The sequence below is a fragment of the Labeo rohita genome, chromosome 22, assembly GCF_022985175.1.
Source record: "Labeo rohita strain BAU-BD-2019 chromosome 22, IGBB_LRoh.1.0, whole genome shotgun sequence".
Taxonomy (NCBI): Eukaryota; Metazoa; Chordata; class Actinopteri; order Cypriniformes; family Cyprinidae; genus Labeo; species Labeo rohita.
Window position 1 is genome coordinate 9,859,960 of NC_066890.1, and position 19,946 is coordinate 9,879,905.

The 19,946-nt window shown below is 35.7% G+C and overlaps 1 pseudogene; it reads left to right on the plus strand.

The window, feature by feature from the left end:
* LOC127153543 (NACHT, LRR and PYD domains-containing protein 12-like) overlaps positions 1-18,877 on the plus strand; it is a 30,080-nt pseudogene extending 11,203 nt beyond the window's left edge.
* Positions 18,878-19,946: the final 1,069 nt, after the last annotated feature.

The following is a 19,946-nucleotide window of genomic DNA, read 5'->3' on the forward strand; positions in this document are numbered from 1 at the left end:
ACTGCCATGTTCCCAACCAACTTCCACAGGAGTACTTGAACTGTATGTTTGTGCTTGTTATTAACCACACTTAAGTACTACACATTTACCATGTGCAGTACTGTGCAAAAGTCTTAGGCCACTAGTATTTTCATCAGCTAAAACATGGTTTAAAGTCAGTTAAAGTCAGTCTGTTGCTGTAGTGTGTCAGTAGGAAATATCAGTTTACATTTCTAAACATTCATTTTGCCATTAATTGTAATAATCCAGTGAGATTTTTGTGTGGAGCACAGGCTGTTGTCAGACTCCTTGTGCAAACAAAAATCTCACTAGATTATTACAATTAATGGCAAACAGAATGTTTGGAAATGTAAACCAATATTTTTTACTGACACACTACAGCAAAAGATAGAAATAACTTACTTTAAACTATTTTTTAGCTGGTGAAAATACTAGTGGCCTAAGACTTTTGCACAGTATATACCATTAGTAAGTATGGTAATGTCTTATTAGGTACTATATGAAACTACATGTAAGTGACTGTTATTATCCACACACTTAAGTAAGTTAGTAAGTACTACATATTTACCATGTATATACCAAGTACGGTATGTGTCTTGTTTGTTACCACATAATACCACATTTTCCCATAGGTGCTACACATTTACCATGTACTTATCATTAATATGTACAGTAATGTGTCTTATTTCATGTATTTGTAACAAAGTGTTCTAAAAGTTATCAAAGTGTTATTAAGGTGCTGTTTTCACATTTTTCTGCTTCCAATATTAAATCAGGAAAACAAATGATTGCAATGTACATGGTCTGCACTGTTCCATTAGCATGCTGAATACAAATTAAAACGCAAAAACAATTTTCAATGGGTAAGGTTAAGACTCAGTTTTGGGAATATTCATGAGACCTATTTGTTGAGTCAAATCTGAAGTAATTACAGTTTGAGTCACTAACTTAACTGCCTGGTTTGATAATTGATATGTATGATATTCGTTACATCTGTGTTTTTTTAGCTAAAACCGTATATAAGAAGACTTTAGAAACATGAGTCAAGCACTAATGACTGATCTTTATTTATTTATGTATTTATTATTTTATATATTCTCTGCAGTCTTTCCAGATGTGATATTACACAGAAAGGCTGTGCTGCTCTGATTTCAGCTCTGAGATCAAACCCCTCACACCTGAGAGAGCTGAATCTGAACGATAATAAACCAGGAGACTCAGGAGTGAAGCTGCTCTCTACTCTACTGGAGGATCCACACTGTAAACTGGAGAGGCTAGAGTGAGTACCATCATATATCAGTAATTATAAGGTTTACACAAAACCACAAAACTCTCCTGCACCTTTATGTGTGTATATATATATATATATATATATATATATATATATATAATGTCACTGTCTTAAGCTAAAGTGACTGCTAGAATCTAGAACACTGAAAAAAAAAATGGTACAAAAAAAAACTGAAATAACTGTTTTGGTCAGTTCAACTTCTACAATAACTGGTTTTGCTGAAATGAAATAAATGATTTAAGATTACTGATTATAACTGAATTCAACCAACCTGAAAAGACAAGTTTTACTGAAGCATAACTATCGGGAAATGTAACCTGATTTCTCCAGTGCAAAAAAAAATGCATGCAAAATGCATGGCAACAACAGAAACTTCTCACACAACTTCTCATTAAGAATTAACAGAGGTTTAGATGTTGATGTTTTGACAGTAATAAAGTTTAAAGTCACCACTGTGGAGACAACTGTTTGCTTTAGTTGGGTTCTTGATTCTTGACTATTTAAAGCTGTCTTTTCTCTCATTGCTGGAACTGTGTGTTTCTAAAGCACTTTTGTTGAAGTTGCTTATTAATGGTTATTGAAGCCAAGTTATGCATATGAATCTGCATATGAACCTCAACAATGGAAATAGTCAGTAGGGTTGGATCGGGACAAAAAATCTGCCCTGGCATTTTTTGGTCCAGGCGGCCCACTATTACATAGGTATAGCCTACCCTGTATACATATATATATATATATATATATATATATATATCCCAAAGAAGCTAAAAGGTCAAAGTATAATTTCAAATTAATAAGTATGCAACTGTGTACAACATATATGCTACTACAATTGAAAATGTTGTCAGTAATCTTCACACTAAGGGACAGCAAAGACCTCTTCATAGAATGCAACCTTTATAAGAATAAGAGAGGAAGGCAAAGAACAAGTAAAAAATAAATAAAAATAAATAATAATTATTATTATTATTATTATTTTAAACACAGATTACAGTACAGGTTTTTTTAATATTGAAAGTTTTTTGCGTAATCCAACTCCAAATGTTTAGGCTACTTTCCGTGAGCCTTCTAGCACCACCGTTTCACTAGGCTGTACATTTTGAGAGAGTGAGTCCTCTCAAGAGATGGAATATATTTATATATAATATATATTTATAATATACAGTGCACTCCACTAATATTGGCACCCTTGGTAAATATGAGCAAAGACGACTATGAAAATAAATCTGCTTTGTTTATCTTTATGATCTTACATTTAAAAAAATTCACAAAATGCTAACCTTTCATTGAAGTAAAACAATTAAAAGTGGGGGGAAACTTACATTATTAAATAAACGTTTTTGTCATATGCATGTTGGGCACAATTATTGGCACCCTTAGAAATTATAATGAGTAAAATATCTCTGAAGTATATTCCCATTCATATTCACATTTATTTAGAACACTAGAATGACTAGGAGTATGATATTGTCCAGCAATAACATCCTGTTTCACAGGATTATAAATATGAGGAGCACAAAGGCCAAATTTCCATAATCATCCATCACAAGGAATAAAACCAAATAATATAGTTCTGATGTGCAGAACAAGATTGTTGAGCTTCACAAAATAGAAAGTGGCTGTAAGAAAAGAGCTAAGGGATCATCATTAGGACAATAATTAAGAATTCCAATCAACTAAAGATGTTACAAATCTGCCTGGAAAAGGACGTGTGTCTATATTGTCCTAATGTATGGTGAGGAGGAGAGTTTAAGTGTCCAAAGACTCTCCAAGGATCACAGTAGGAGAATTGCAGAGATAAGTTGAGTCTTGGGGTCAAAAGACTAAAAAAAAAATTCAAACAGCCCCTACGTCACCACATGTTGTTCAAGAGGGTTTTAAGAAAAATCCTCCTTGCTCGTCCAAAAACAAACTCCAGCATATTCAGTTGTCAGACACAACTTGAATTTCAAACGGGAATGGCTTCTGTGGTCAGATCAAACTAAAAAAAGAGCTTTCTGGCAGCAAACACTCAAGATAGGTTTGGTACAAAAAGTACCCCATGCCCACGGTCAAATATACTGCTGGATCTTTAATGGTGTGGGCTTATTTTTCTGCCAGAGGTCCTGGACATCTTGTTTAGATACTTGGCATCATGGATTCTAGCAAATACCAGCAGATAAAAAATGTAAACCTGACTGCATCTGTTAGAAGTTCTATAATGAGCTGTGGTTGGATCTTCCATCAGGACAGTGATCCAAATCAAACATCAAAATCAACACAAAAATGTGTCACTGAGCATAAAATGAAGCTTCTGCCATGGCCATCCCAGTTGCCTGACCTGAACCCTATAGAAAATGCGTGAGGTGAACTGAAGAGAAGAAGCACCGGCATGGAGCTGGGAAACTAAAGGATCTGAAGAGTTTCTGTATGAAGGTATGGTCTCTGATTTCTTGTCAGGTGTTCTCCAAACTCTTCAGGCATTAAAGAAGAAAACACAGAGCTGTTATCTTGAATAAAGGACATTGCAATAATTGGGTGCCAATAATTGTGGTCAACATGAACTACAGAAAAACATTTATTTCATAAAGAGATTTTCCCCCTGCTTTCCATGGTTTTACTTAAATGATAGGTTAGAATATTGTGAATTTTTTGAATGAAAGATTAAAAGGATAAACAGTGCAGATTTATTCTTACAGCCACCTTTGCTCATATTTACCAAGGGTGCCAATATTAGTGGAGGGCACTGTAAATAGGCAAAACAAGATCCCTTATCACTCCATCTATATAGTGCTTTGTGATGGGCCGGTCCTTGGCAGAGGGAAAAAATGTACCGGCCCAAAAGCACGTCAGCCCACTGGGAAAATCCCCGGTATCCCAGATTACTAGTCCAGCACTGATAGTCAACAAAATATTCAGATAAACCGATCAACTCTGAACATCATAAAACAAGCCTCTATTGTCACAAAAAGCGTTTTTTTATTGTCACCATTCTTGAGCTTCATGCGCTGATTCTTGATGTTTTTGTGAGTCATAATCCATAACTCTTTTTATGTTATGAAAAAAAAAAATCAAAGTGCAAATAATGCTCCAAATAATGCAAGACTAAAAGATATCTTTCTCAGATGCTGGAAGATAAAAAGTCAAGGGTCAAGAGCCCAATTAAAGCAAATGCTAATCTCCACAACGGTGACTTCAAACTTTAATTACAATAAAACATCAGCATCTAAACTTCAGTTAATTCTCAGTAGGAACTTTAGTATGAAAGAAATAATATCAGACTAGATTATAATATACGAGAAAAAGATCTGTTAGAGTTTAAAGGCATAATATAGTTTGCTGATATTGTACTTACATTATCCCAAATGTTTTGAACAATGTTTAAATCCAGAGAAATAAGCAGTTTTAACTAGTGTAATGGACCGTGTCATTGTGTCACCTGCCAATGTCATACACCCTTGATTTTCCAGTTTTATTTTGTAGAAAACATGGAAATCCTAAAGACAGTTTATTATGTTATGCGTTTTATTAGAGAGGTGACAATTTCAGAGAGTAGCATTATAACACTGTTAACAGCAGGTGTTCATCACTAATGTGCAATCATCATTTAAAGTCACCTAATTATTCCATCAACTTTAACTCTTTGAGGACTTGTGATTTGACTTAGGACCTGCTTGTGACTTGACAGGAATGACTTGGTCCCACCGCTGCATTTTAATCTGTATGAAAATTATTTATATCAGAGGGATACTATAAATGCTACTTCCCCTAATTCTGTGTGAAAAGAAAAAATAGAGTGATGTACACTCTCGAAAAGGATGTGTTAATTATTAACACATTTTTTGTGTAATGGCCATTTTAACACATTTTGTGTAATTTTAAGGTGATCATGTGTACAAATAAAGAGAGAGAGAAACAACACAGTGTGTCCAACACAATATGTGTTAACTATCATCCAATCACATTGCTGCCTACATCACTCCGCAAGCTGGTAATCAAATTTGCCTCTTTTTTTATCGGTGGATGACGCGAATGCACTCATGTCAGGTATATGGTGCAGAGATGAACTTAATAAAAATGTTAACAAGCAGAAAGAGAAACAGAAAAAAAAGAGACAAAGAGAAACACAACTACAACTGACTTACAGTCAAAGTCTTAGATGAAATCAACTGAAATGTTTTTATGCATGTTTTAGCCCAAGCGTTTAAAAACACTTCAAAACATTTTGAATCATTTTGTGCAGCTCAATTGATTCAAAGCTTCAAAAATGTCTGTTTCTCCCATCACTACTTTGCAATATTGAATAAAAAAAAACCCTTTGCCTAAAACGCTTGATATAATACATCAAATGCAACCACAAATTCTAGCTTTTGATCAGGATATTACACAAAAACATTTCCTGCAAACATAGACAGCACAAAAAAGGAAAGAAAAATAAAAATAATGATAGAAAGTGAAGGGTCAAGAGCCTAACTAAAGCAAACATTGATCGCCTTAATGGTAAGTTCAAATTCAATATCTAAACCTCTGTTCTAAATAATAACTTTAGAAAAACTGGTTAGTAATAAGTAAAGCTGTTTGTGGAGTTCTTTAATTGGAGTTGTCCTCTGCTGAGATCTTGAGAGATCGAATGTGTTTTATTTCAGTTGATTTCATCTAAGGCTGTGACTGTAATTTAGTTGTAGTTGTGTGTCTGTTTGTCTCTTCTCTTTTTTTCTGTTTCTCTTTTACTCAGTAATTCTGCTTGTTAACATTCTCATTAAGTTCAACTCTGCGTCAGTGTTACTCCCATTACTTGTGGGACCAAATAAACTCTGAGCAGTGTTAATCCCTGAAGATTCTTCAAATAACTTCCTCCAACTCTTTAAAGAACTCCACATCATGACCATCTCGGATTGTTTTTTTGTTTGTTTGTTTGTTTGTTTTTTTAAATAGCTTTTTTTGTATTGCATTCATTTTAACAGGTTAATGTTATATAACACAAATTGTTTGATTTATGACGCACATTAGTGTGTTAAATATTTTAAGAATATCAACCTGTGTTAAGAAGAATAACAAACTGGTTGAGTTAAAGTTCACATAAAATGTGATGTCCATAACTAGACACACAGATGTGTTAAGATATAACACAGGTTGTGTTGTTTTTACCACATCTGTTTTAAGAGTGTAGAAAAAGTAATGCTCATACAAACATACTCTAACCATAAAGCTTAAAGGAGAATTTCCAGAACATCAATTTACAAACAATTTACTTGCCCCCTTGTCATCCAAGATGTTCATGTCGTTCTGTCTTCAGTCGTACAATCCTGAAATGTTTTCCTCAAAAAACATAATTTCTTTAATTATGGTTTTTGAGGAAAACATTTCAGGATTTTTCTTCTTATAATGGAATTCAACTGAGCCCCCTAATTCGAACTTCCAAAATGTAGTTTAAATGCAGCTTCAAAAGGCTTTAAATGATCCCAGCCAAGGTAGAAGGGTCTTATGTAGCGAAGCGATTGGTCATTTTATTTTTAAAGATAAAAATTTGTATACTTTTTAAGCATAAAAGCTCATGTAGCACAAGCTCTGGAATGCACATTCTTAAATGATTCATTTATTTTGAATGGATCTTTAATGTGACTCGAGTCGTCTCGGGAAGTGATTCGTTCAGTCGCGCATGCACAACATCCTATTAGGTTCTGTACTGGAATTAGTTCACCTGTTTCGAGTCTTTGGGTTCTTCGAGTCTTATGGGGCTGTCACATCATGAACGAACGACTCGAACCCGAAAACTTGTCAGATAAGAGGTGAGGTGAGCTAATCATAAACTAAAGACCCAGGTAAACAATGAATTACCCTTTTCTGTTTCTTATAGCGTTATAGTTTTGTCTTGTTTGTAGTGTGATCAATGTTTGTGTAAGCAGTAGATGTGTTAGGGAAGTAACACGTAACATTTTAATTATATTTTGCTAAAATGAACGAAATGACTCGGAAAAAAGATTTGTTCATTTTTCTGAACGAGACTCAAAGGTCTGAGTCTGTAAAATGATCCAAACTTCCCATCACTACTACGAATCACATCTAAGTTTATCGTCTGTGTACTCCGCCTCAAAAAGGTAGAGGATGGTGAAAAACTCCATCTTATTTTCTCCTATAACTTTAGAATCGTCTGACAGCATTGTAGCTTTTTGCTTGTAAACAGCGTTTGACTTACCTGCAGTTTGTTAGTCTTTGCGCGTTCACTTTGTAAACGTGTTCTATAGTTCTGTGTGACCTTTTGACGTGATTCAATGTATGTAGTGTCATGAACGCACTTCTCAGAGCCTGTGCTACACAAGCTTTTGTGCTTAAAAAGTATACAAATTTTTATTTTTCAAAAAAAATGATTGATCATTTCACTAGATAAGACCCTTCTTTCTTGGCTGGGATCGTTTAGAGCCTTTTGAAGCTGCATTTAAACTACATTTTGGAAGTTCGGGGGCACAATTGAAGTCCATTATATGAAGAAAAATCCTGAAATGTTTTCCTCGAAAACCATAATTTCTTTACAACTGAAGACAGAAAGACATGAACATCTTGGATGACAAGTGGGTGAGTAAATTATTTGTAAATTGTTGTTCAGGAAGTGGACTTCTCCTTTAAACTCGAAGATCATTCATATTCTTCACTCTCTACAGGCTCTACCGTTGCGGTATTGGAGAGGAAGGTTGTGATGCTCTGTTTTCAGCTCTGAGATCAAACCCCTCACATCTGAGAGAACTGAATCTGAACTATAATAAAGTGGGAGACTCAGAAGCAAAGCTGCTCTCTACTCTACTGGAGGATCCACACTGTAAACTGGAGAAACTAGAGTGAGTCTCATCACATCTCAGCAACTATAAGCTTTGAGTAAAACGTAAAATGACACAAATGAATTCAGCTTGTGTTGGATGCTTGTGTTTATTTCTTTTAACATAACTCTGAAATACAAAAAAGAGAAGAAGAAAAAAAACGGAACAGACAGGTCACCAGAGGCATCACATACAATTCTTATATCCTTCTTATACAGTTATTTTCATGATAGGGGTTACTTTCTCGACAGTACCCCACCCCACCCCCACTCCTACCAATCAACTCACACAAAATAGAGGTATAATAAAAAATAACCAAAAAAAGGGGTGTTAATTCAAGTCCATATAAATTAGAGCTCATACAAACACAAACAAACATACTCCCACCCTAAAGCTTAAACACAATCTCAGAGATCATTTTTGTTCTTCACTCTCTGCAGGCTGTGCTATTGCAGTATAGGAGAGGAAGGCTGTGCTGCTCTGATTTTAGCTCTGAGATCAAACCCCTCACACCTGAGAGAACTCAATCTGAGTGACAATAAAGTAGGAGACTCAGGAGTGAAACTACTCTCTGCTCTACTGGAGGATCCACAATGTAAACTGGAGAAACTACAGTGAGTCTCATCACCTCTCAGTAATTATAAGGTTTGCAGTGGTTTTGTTTGTTGCACTCTGTCACGACCAGCTCAAAGCTGTGACAAATGAAAGGTGGACTTAGCAAAGTGTGGTTTAAGATGCAATTTCTTAATTAAAGATCACATAATTAATTTAAATCAAGTGAAACAAACTAAACTCAAACAAAATTAAAATCGAACAAAAACAACAGAGAGAACCAGAGAGCACAGCATCGAAGGTAACACAAAGTTTTATAGGGAACAGGTGTCATGAGTTCTGGCTGATGGGCCTTCTAACCCACTGGCCAGCCGTCGCACGATAGCAGGAGACCCATCACACTCTCTCCACCACAGTTCAAAACACGTAATAAAAGAGAAAAAGAATAAGGGAAAAACTGTATATATAGTACTGTGGAAAAGTTTTAGGCCACTAGTATTTTCACCAACAAAAAAAATCTGAGTGGTGCATCTGCAGCATTGCAACAAAGTCTAATTTTTACAAGTCTATTTTTACTGTGCTGCACATATTGAATTAAAGTGACAGCGCATTGTTTGCAGTAAAAATGAACATGGAATGACACGGAAATGTAGTAATTAGCAGTGGATAAGTAGCAGACTGCAAACGTGTCTGTTCTGCTTCTGCACCACATACATAATGCACATGGACTGCAGACACACTGCAAACAGAGTATGTGTGAAACAGGCGTAACAAGTGGCGGTTGCATTCCCAAACCCTGTGTTAAACTCACAGCACAAGCAAAAAACGAGTTCACTGTGAACCAAGCCACTCTGAGGTGTGGAAAACACTGTATCACGTGCTGATTGCTAGTGTTGGGTTCGAGTCCACCTAAGTTGAGTCAGAGTCGAGTCAGAGTCTTTAACCAATCGAGTCTGAGACGAGTCCGAGTCCAAAATGGGTCGAGTCGGACTCAAGTCCGAGTCCCAAAGGGCCGAGTCCGAGTCCAAGGAAACACTACTGTTTTTCAGTATCTTAACATTGTTTTAACCCAGGGGTGCCCAGACTCGATCCTGGAGGGCTGATTAGACACACCTGGAACCCCTGGCAGGTGTGTTGAGGCAAGTTGGAGCTAAACCAAGGACCGAGTTTGGGCACCCATGTTTTTAACCTTTACAACTGGAAAAACGCAATGTCATTTGAATTTTTTTAAAAAAGCAAACCTCTAGTGGATCTTGCCATTTTGATTTTTGTTATCACACCATCTCATAATTAGTGTCCTGCTCTGTTTAGCAAACTTAAAGTCATGTAACTTAAGTTATGGCTGACTTATGTATTGTGACATATTTCAGAGTGAAACAGGTTTTAGAATGTGAAAAATTAGGGGGCGGGACTTGACTTTATTCATTGTTATAGTAAATGTATAAATTCAAGGGTGGGGGTAAAGGAGTAGGTATCTTGGTAAATGGGACCTAAAGAGCAGAAAATGCACCTCTTATCTCTGAATGTGGCTGTGTGTTTTGGATTGTATATAACAAATGGTTAGACCTGAGAGAGGGCATTTTTAATTTTTGCCTTGGATGAAAGTGAGGTTGTGAAAAATAAACCTAGCCTTTACAGCAGCACACACTGTGTAAGCTGTAAAGGCTACATATACTACATATACTTTCCATAAGTCACAGCCAACTCACACCCGTTTTATTTTGAATGCATTTATAGTTACATTAATTATAATAAATTACATTATGTAAGGATTAATTGATGACAGGCCATTGAATTATGAGAAAATCATGTACACCCAAGGTGGTTTTGGACCCATAAAAACTATTGCTTCAAAAATGTTAGAAAAATTATTTTTCTTTGAAGCCAGAAACTGCCACCATGTTTAAAAAATAATAATAATTTCAATACAGCAAAAACTAATAAACTAATATAAGTAAAACATTTGGTTACTGAGGGCAAGTAAACACTCCAAGTATCACTTACAAGCAAAAGGATAGATAAACATATTAATCAAAAATACAAATGTGAAATATTTATAAAAATAGAATCATTTTTAAAATATATAATTTTTATTTATTTATTTTTTTTTTTTAGTTTTTCAGCCCATCTAAAGGCTATTACAGAAATAGCCTGCTACAGACATTTCATGAAGTAATAAATGTAAAAATAAAACACTGCATACATTAAAGATTATTCTTAAAAGTTAATAAATGATTCTATCAAGAACATTCAGTGATTTTCTGTTTTTCTTTTGCTGTTTGATTAACATTTATAACGCGGTCAGCGGCTGTAGGTTTACATTGCTGTCGCTTTAAGATCTGACGCACAGATCAAATATTAGTATTTCTCCCAACTGTTCAGGTTTACTTAAGACAAAACATTTGCATTTACATGAATAGTCTCCAAGATGAGCATGTGTGTATCAATAACAGAACTTTAACAGAACTTAAGCAAAAGAGAACTCGGCTTCGGCACACTGACTGAGAGGCCCGTTCTGTGAGCGCGCTTTGAGTGTGTACGCACATAAACCCACCGGCTTTCCAGTAGCCTTATGGACAAGACTTAAAAACACATGCAAATACTGAATATCACTTTCATGATAATGCATCGAGTCAGTGGCATTTCCGTCAACTGTCCCTGGACTCGGTTGGACTTTGAATATTTTCTGAATCCAAAATGCTCGAGTCCAAGTCAAGTCCGAGTAAAAATGCATCCGAGTCCGTGACAAATCCGAGTCTGCTAAAAACTGTACTCGAGACCGGACTTAAGTCTGAGTACGAGTCAGAGTACCTCAACTCTAATGATTGCATTTCTGAGGTGTTCTGAGTAAATTATTTGTACACCAATTCAGACAGTAATGTATCATGAGTTTAGTGTTGAATAGATACGTTGTTTTAACCATTTATTAAAATAAATCAGTTAGGTTGGAAATCGGACATTACCGGATGTGCACACGCTGTGTGCTAATTCTGGCTGTTAGGACATCTCAAAAGATATGGGTTACACTTATTTTGATAGTCCACTTTAGACATTCTACTACATATAAGTAACTTTGCAACTACATGTCAAATAATTCTCATTAGTTTGCAACTACATGTCTACTAACTCTCAGAGTAGACTGTTAGGTTAGGTTTAAGGTTAGTAAAATAAGTTGACGTACTTGCAATGTTTAGAGGAGTTTTACAAGATATTAAGCAGACTACTAATACTCTAATGGCTAGCTGACGTGCAATTGCAAAGTTATTATACTTACTGTTAGTAGAACGTCTAAAGTGGACTATCAAAATAAAGTGTTACCTGCAGAACACTTGTCAGAGAATATAATGTGATGTTTTTTTTAGCACAATTCACACCAAGTTGTATTTAACCTTAACCTTAACTAGTGAAATTGACTGCATGGCAGGATTGGCACTGAATAGCGTGGCAGATAAACAGTTAATATGATTATGCGATATGAGATCACCACGCCATTCTGTAACTCCCCAACCAGACCTCACTGGAAAATTGGACCTTTTTAGTTACATCCAGTGTCATTACTCCCTCCTACTCTGCACATTTCAAGCCCCGAGATGCCCCCATTGCTTAAAACAAAGCAATAGAGAAAAACCTTTCCCCTACGCTTCACGGCGACGGCTCGCGGGAGAGCTCGTGGCTAATTAACATTTATATCATTAACCACTGGCCACGAGCTTTGGGGCTTTGCTCTCAATGAGCGTATTTATTTATGTAGCATAGTTTATTTTATTAGAGATCAACTACGAACAATGGTTAATTTATAAAGTTTAGTTTTGAAATGTAAGACAATAACACACCAGAGCCAATGCGGAAAGTCATTGCGTGATGAGACCCCACCCCATTTTGGAGGTTCCGCCCACTTTTGAAGTTGCCGCCCCATTCTAGAGATCTCCAGTCTGCAGTTATATGTATTTGGACATTTGATTGAAAGTATAACACATTAAATGCAATCAAAAAGACAAAATACCAATACATATGAATTGTCTGTGTAATGTGGTTTTTAAAATATTTAGCAGGACTTGTTTTATTAAAAGCTTGTATATAGAGCAAAGATGTAAAATCTAAAAGTAAACTCAGAAAGTAAAAGTCCTTCCATATATTTATTCCACTCATTAACACCGGGTGGAATATACACTTGAATGAACACTTATCAAACGATCCTCAAAAGTGGTGACAACATTTTTTCATACTTCAGTGCATGATGGGATTTTTTACTATCGTGTTACCCAGCATGCATTGCAGCATAAAGCATTTTGTTGATTGTCACTATTGTTGAGATTCATATGCCGTCTAAGTAGTACAAGAGTTCAAATTTTTTATATGCATTACAAAGATTTAAGAGTCACTCACTATAGCAAAAGCTTGCTAGCATTCTGTAGTTTCACAGGATTGATAACACAAAAACTAAACATAAAAAAAACATATATGTTTAATATAATCCGGCCAGCTCATGATCTCATCATATAAAATCAACTAACATCTTCTCACTATATATCATTTATCTCACTGCTTTATAATGCCACAAACATTGATGTAGAGAGAGATCGAACACAGGAAGTCAAGGGTCAAGAGCCCAACTAAAGCAAACACTGATCAAAACACACTATTAAGTGCTTTAATAATTTACTTTAACCAGTAATTATTCTCTTTCTCACTACAGGCTGTGGTCCTGCAGTATTGGAGAGGAAGGCTGTGCTGCTCTGATTTCAGCTCTGAGATCAAACCCCTCACACCTGAGAGAACTGAATCTAAGCCGTAATAAACCTGGAGACTCAGGAGTGAAGCTGCTCTCTGCTCTACTGGAGGATCCACACTGTAAATTGGAGAAACTGTGGTGAGTGTTATTATATAATTGAACACAAAAACTTATCACAGTGGAAAGGAATGGTACCAAAACAATATTCAAAGTTTGTATTTTACAGAAGAAAGAGGGTCATAAAGGTTAGGATCAAAATGCAGGGAAGTAAATGATGATAATTTTTATTTTGGGGTGAATCGAAATGTAAATGAACAAATACAATGATTATACTGAATGTGCCCAAGACAAATATATGTTTGTATATACACTTATAGACCATTAAACAACAAAGTACATAAGTATAAGTCAAAATGAAACATACAGATAAATAATTACTAAAATTACAGATTAAAGTCTTACTCTAATCCACAAACAACAGATTTACATGTACTCTGTGGCACATTGTACATTTTATCTGTTTGAGGAGTATTTATATCAGAGGGAACAGCATACATTAATACTTAATGTAATACAGATTGTGTCAAAGCAGCTTTACAGTGTTAAACAGGAAAAAACATGTGCTGATAATGCAAAAGGATAATAAAAAACAGTCAGTTTCTTAAAGTCAGTTTATCACTGATTCAGCGATGCCATAATCCAGCTTAGTTCAGTTTTCTTCAAACAGTGTCTAGGTGACAATGGCAAGGAACCAAAACTCCATCTGTGACAGAAATGGAGAAAAAACCTTGGGAGAAACCAGGCTCAGTTGGAGGGCCAGTTCTCCTCTGACCACGTGAAGCCAGCATGGTGTGATTTAATTCCAGGCTGCAGTGTAAATCAGATTGAACAAAGAACACGTCTGGTTATCGTGGTCTTCTGCCAATGGCCAACAAGGTCTTCACAGTGGATCTGTCTCCAGGGCTTGTCTAGTTCACATGGTCTCTGCTGACATTCAAGGCTGTAGGAGGTTGTCTCTACACAGCAAGATCCCCAGTGTTAATTTAACAGTCTGAGTGTGGACTCATATAAACACTGAAGCGGTGTTGAAGTTAATGAAATAATTAGGAGATTAACAAAGTGATGATTGAACATTATTAAAGACACCTGATGTTAACAAGCAGAATCACCAAAGGAGAAAATCAAAATTTTTTAAGGAACTATTATAGTTGTCAGTGTTTGCATTAGTTGGGCTCTTGACCCTTAAGTCTTAAATATTAGATTTAGTTTGGCTGCTGTAACTGAGTTCAAACAGCCAAGCCAAGAGTAAAAGTCATCAGGTGGTGATGATTATGTTTTAACATCACTGAACTCACCTATAGTGAATCCACAGCAAAAGATCCTGTGTTTTCTATACATTTTGGAAAGATTTCTTAATAAGTAAATAATTTTTTTTTGCTTTGCTTAGGCACACACAGACAACAAGAACCAGCATATGAATCTCAACAACGGTGACAAACAGCCTGTTCAGATAAACAGATCAACTCTGAATACCAAAAAACAAGCTACTAAAAAGTCACAGAAAACAGCAAAAATGAAAGAAAATAGTATGCATAAAAGAAATTACAAAGACAATTCAGCTCATAATTTATTCCTGCTGCAATGCATGATGGGAGCCATGGATGAGTTTTGATTGGTTACAATATGCTTTTTGATGGTCACCGTTGTTGTGATTCTCACACAAATTCTTGATTGTTTGTTTGTTTTCGATCATCTGTCTAATTGTGCTGAAAATGCCAGATCTTATATTAACTCAAGCACACAAATCACTACATAATGATTGTTCCAAAACACAGTCAGTGCCACCTGATGATGTTTGTTCTTGGCTTGTCTGGCTGTTACAACTCACGAATAGCAGCCAAATAAAATCTAATGTTAGAACATTAAGGGTCAAGAGCCCAACTAATGCAAACACTGACCACTATAATGGTTGCTTATTTGACTTTTTTCTTTGGTGATTCTGCTTGTGAACATCAGGTTTCTTCAATAATGTTTAATCATCACTTAGTTAATCACCTAATTATCTCATTAACTTTAACACTACTTCAGTGTTTATATGAGTCCAGACTAAATTTACTATTAAATTAACACTGAGGATTTTGTTGTGTAGGTGCTGATCCACCGTCTGGACTGGATGCGGACTGGATCTGGGTGGCTATGGTGACCTCAGAATAAGAATGAAAGAGTCTAATATTAGCGTGGTTGTCATTCTTCTTACGATGTAACAAGTACATCAGGTGTTTTAGGAAGTGTTCCCAGTTCCAGCTGACCTAATTAATGCAGCCTCACAGTCCTTTGAATTATAGAAAGAGTTTGTGATTGTGAGATCCATGACCTCTGGTCAGAATAATCCAGAATAAGCAAATGTTTCAAATAATACTAACCAACATTTGCGAATAGTTACTAATTGGAATCACATTTTAAATTTAATGATCACTTGTAAATTGGAGTCAAATTAAACACAGAGCTTCAGTAAAATTTGTTCTCAATCCTAACAAATTAAGTAAACCTTGCAAAAATGCAGGTAAAAGACCCACACACATTAAACCTTCAGCCACACTGCTGGATTCCATTGTTGGGCCAATGGATGGTCCTTACAACACTTAACATACTTCACATTGGGAATCATGTGGGTAGAGTGTATTTCAATTAGTTCTTTAGCTTGTGTTTGTCCTTACAACACTTAACATACTTCACATTGGGAATCATGTGGGTGGAGTGTATTTCAGTTAGTTCTTTAGCTTGTGTTTGTGCTGACAAATTAAAATGTCTATAGCACTGATCCTGGTGTGAGAGAGAAATTTAGAGTTCATACAAACACAAACTTTCTCCCTAAAAGCTCAAACAAAATCTCAGAGATCATTCTTATTCTTCACTCTCTGCAGGCTGTTTAAATGCAGTATTGGAGAGGAAAGCTGTGCTCAACTCATTTTAGCTCTGAAATCAAACCCCTCACTGGATATGGAACTGGATCTGAGCTGGAATAAACAAGGAGATTCAGCAGTGAAGCTGTGCTCTGCTCTAAAGGAGGATAGACACTGTAAACTGGAGAAAGTACAGTAAGTTTTTGAGTCAATACATTCATTTATTATGTTGTATTAAATCAGATCTTAGTGTATTTTGTCTTTCTCTATATTGTACAGTATTTGACAGTGGAAACTCCACAGGCTCCAAACAATTGAATCAAAACATCTCCTAAACAAGACCGTCACCTGGACAAATGCCGATACTGTTCCATCCATTTCATATGTGAGGGATTTTTGTTATTTTGTTCTTGGAATAAGTGGAGTCGATATACTTCAAAGCAGGAATAACACCTGCATTAGAATAAAACTGTGCTGTAAAATAATGATGAAATACTGACAGCTGCGGTTGCCTGTATAAAATACTGTTTATTTACAGCTCTCTACTGTTAATTCACAGGTCTCCTTTTTACAGTATGCTACCGTTAAGTATTTCATTTCAGAAACCAATTGCTTCAAACAATTCAAGTTTAAAAACTATTATTTATATAGGCTACATCCGAAATGGCATACTCAATGAGTAGGTACTTAATTTCAATAAGTACTTACTTAACAAGCACTAAAAGAGTACATACTACAAATCTTGTTAAGTAAGAATGCCATCCGGACATCATCCACCATTTTTAAGTTTTCATGTGACCTACGAAATTATAACAAGCGCAACAACTTCAAAGATATAAGTAACCAGTTTAATTAATCTATCTGTAAATATTTTGATGAAATTTGTTAATTTTGTGGTCTTGTTAAAGAAGCAGCTGCCCTTTTATTGTGACTGTAGTATAACCAATACATTTTGGGTTGATTTTGTTTTTGTTTTTTTAAATAAGAGCCTTAAAGATATTATTTTTTTATTACGAAAACCCAAACTCATTATCTCTTGAATGTTATTAATTTCTTTATTTTATGTGCAAAAATTTTCATCCACAAGCAAAACCAGCTTAAATCTCTTTTGTTTTCCTTTTTCTCTTGTTGAATTTAACTCTCATCCCTTAAGCTTATAAATAACAATAACAAATGAAATTGTTTGATGTTGGTGTGTATATGATCTCATACTATGATGTAAGCAAACCCATTCAAGTTATTTAATGGGTTTGGTCTAACAGTGCCAGTATTATTGGGTGAATTTCAGAAAACCTTAAAAATGCAATACAATACAAACCAGTACTTGTGAACAGGGTCCTGTCTCATGGTCACCAATATATTTGACACAATTGCCATGTGTTTTGTTGGTGTGTTTTACTACAATACTTTTTCTTTAAAAAGAAGGTGATTGTTTGGAAAGACAAGATAATGGTATCTACTTCAGTTCCATTAATAATCAAAAATCAAGTAGCACAAATTCCAGGTATCTCTTGTTCTTTGAAACCACAATAATGGGGAAGACTGCTGACATGGCAATGGTCCAGAAGACAATCATTGACACCCTCCACAAAGAGAGTAAGTCACAGAAGGTCATTACTGAATGGGGTGGATGTTTACAGAGTGCTGTATCAAAGCATATTAAATGCAAAGTTGACCTGAAGGAAGAAATTGGGTAGGAAAAGGTGCACAAGCAACAGGGGTGACCGCAAGCTTGAGAAAACTGTCAAGCAAAGTTGATTTAAACACGTGGGAGAGCTTCACAAGGAGCGGACTGAAGCTGGAGTTAGTGCATCAAGAGTAACCACGCTCAGACGTCTTCAGGAAAAGGGCTACCAAGCCACTTCTGAAACAGAAACAATGTCAGAAGTATCTTACCTGGGCTAAGGAGAAAATGAACTGGACTGTTGCTCAGTGGTCCAAAATACTTTTTTCAGATAAAAGTAAATTTTGCATTTCATGTTGAAATCATAGTCCCAGAGTCTGGAGGAAGACCGGAGAGGCACAGAATCCAAGCTGCTTGAAGTCCAGTGTGAAGTTTCTGAAGTCAGTGATGATTCGGGGTGCTGTGACATCTGCTGGTGTTGGTCCATTGTGTTTTATCAAGTCCAAAGTCATTGCAGCCATCTACCAGGAGATTTTGGAGCACTTTATGCTTCCATCTGTTGGCAAGCTTTATGGAGATGCTGATTTCCTTTTCAAGCAGGACTTTAGCACCTGCCCACAGTGCCAAAACCACTTCCAAGTGGTTTGCTGAACATGATATTACTGTGCTTGATGGCCCAGCCAACATGCCTGACCTGAAGCCCATTGAGAATCCATGGGATATTTTCAAGAGAAAGATGAGAAAGTCAATCCAACAATATACAGATGATTTGAATGTTCAGTAGTGCCTCAGCAGTGCCACAGGCTGATCACTTACATGTCACACCTCACTGATGCTTAAATCTGTGAAGTATTGAGTGCATAAATAAACATACTTTAAAAACTTGAACTTTTCTTTTTTGCAAATCCGTTTTTGGATTGATCTTAGAAAATATTTGAATATTTTAAGATACTGGATTTTTGACTTTCATGAGCTGTAAGCTCTGATCATGAAAATTAAAACATTTTACTTTACATGTAATGAATCTAGAATATATGAAAGTTTCAGTTTTTAAAATAAGTTACAATAAAAAAATGTTTTTCTTGATATTCTAATTTTTTTGAGATGCACCTGTATAATTATATGTGATATAGTTATCTATATAACTCTTTATAATACACATTTTAAAACTGTATTGCATACCAGTTGCTGCCAAAATACAGACCGTAGTTTGTGCGCAGTGGTGTGATGGTGATTTAAATAAAAATACAGATTTCCAAACTTGCCAAACAATCCAAACATATAGGTATCCCCTTGAACTTGAAAAAAAAGATCATCTGTTTTACCATCTTGACTGGAAAGTACTATTTCATGGTCAGTTTTTCCATTTATTATTTGCTAATGTTAGTGAAAGTTTACATTAGAGTGCATGGTCCTACTATGATGCAATGCTGCCTTTATGCAATGTCGTAATTACTTTCCATGTTGTCGGACTCAGAGCACCTAAGTAGCGCCAAAATGAGCCTAGCGGCGGTCACGTGATACATCTGTCACCAGTCCAAGTCATAACTCTCAGAACATTCTGAGTTTACAAGTTGTAATTACGAGTTCAAGAGCACGCGAGGGCTTTGGCGTTGATAGTGTTGCCATAGAAACACATAATTCAGATAGAGTAGAATGTCATGTGTTTTCATCTCGGAATTACAAGATGGCGTGAATGTAGTTTAATTAATTTGGAAACTAGCAACCTCTCCTGGTTAGAGATAGTATAACTGTATAACATCATAAACTGAATGCAATCTTTACATGACTTACTTTTCATCCGGGTCTAATGTAATCCAGCAGGCTGTACTAAAAGACAGTTGCCGCCAGTTGCCCATCTCTAGAATATCCATGGCAGTAACATATTAAAAATAGTGACTTATAATATTAACTAATAAACTTATAAAATATAGCAGTGCATCAAAACGCAGTTCACCACTGAGAATGCATTTTTTTTTTTTTTTTTTTAATATTGAGTGTCAACCAAGCGGCAGCCTCCCATTCTCTCTATTGAAACCAACACGGAAGTGAC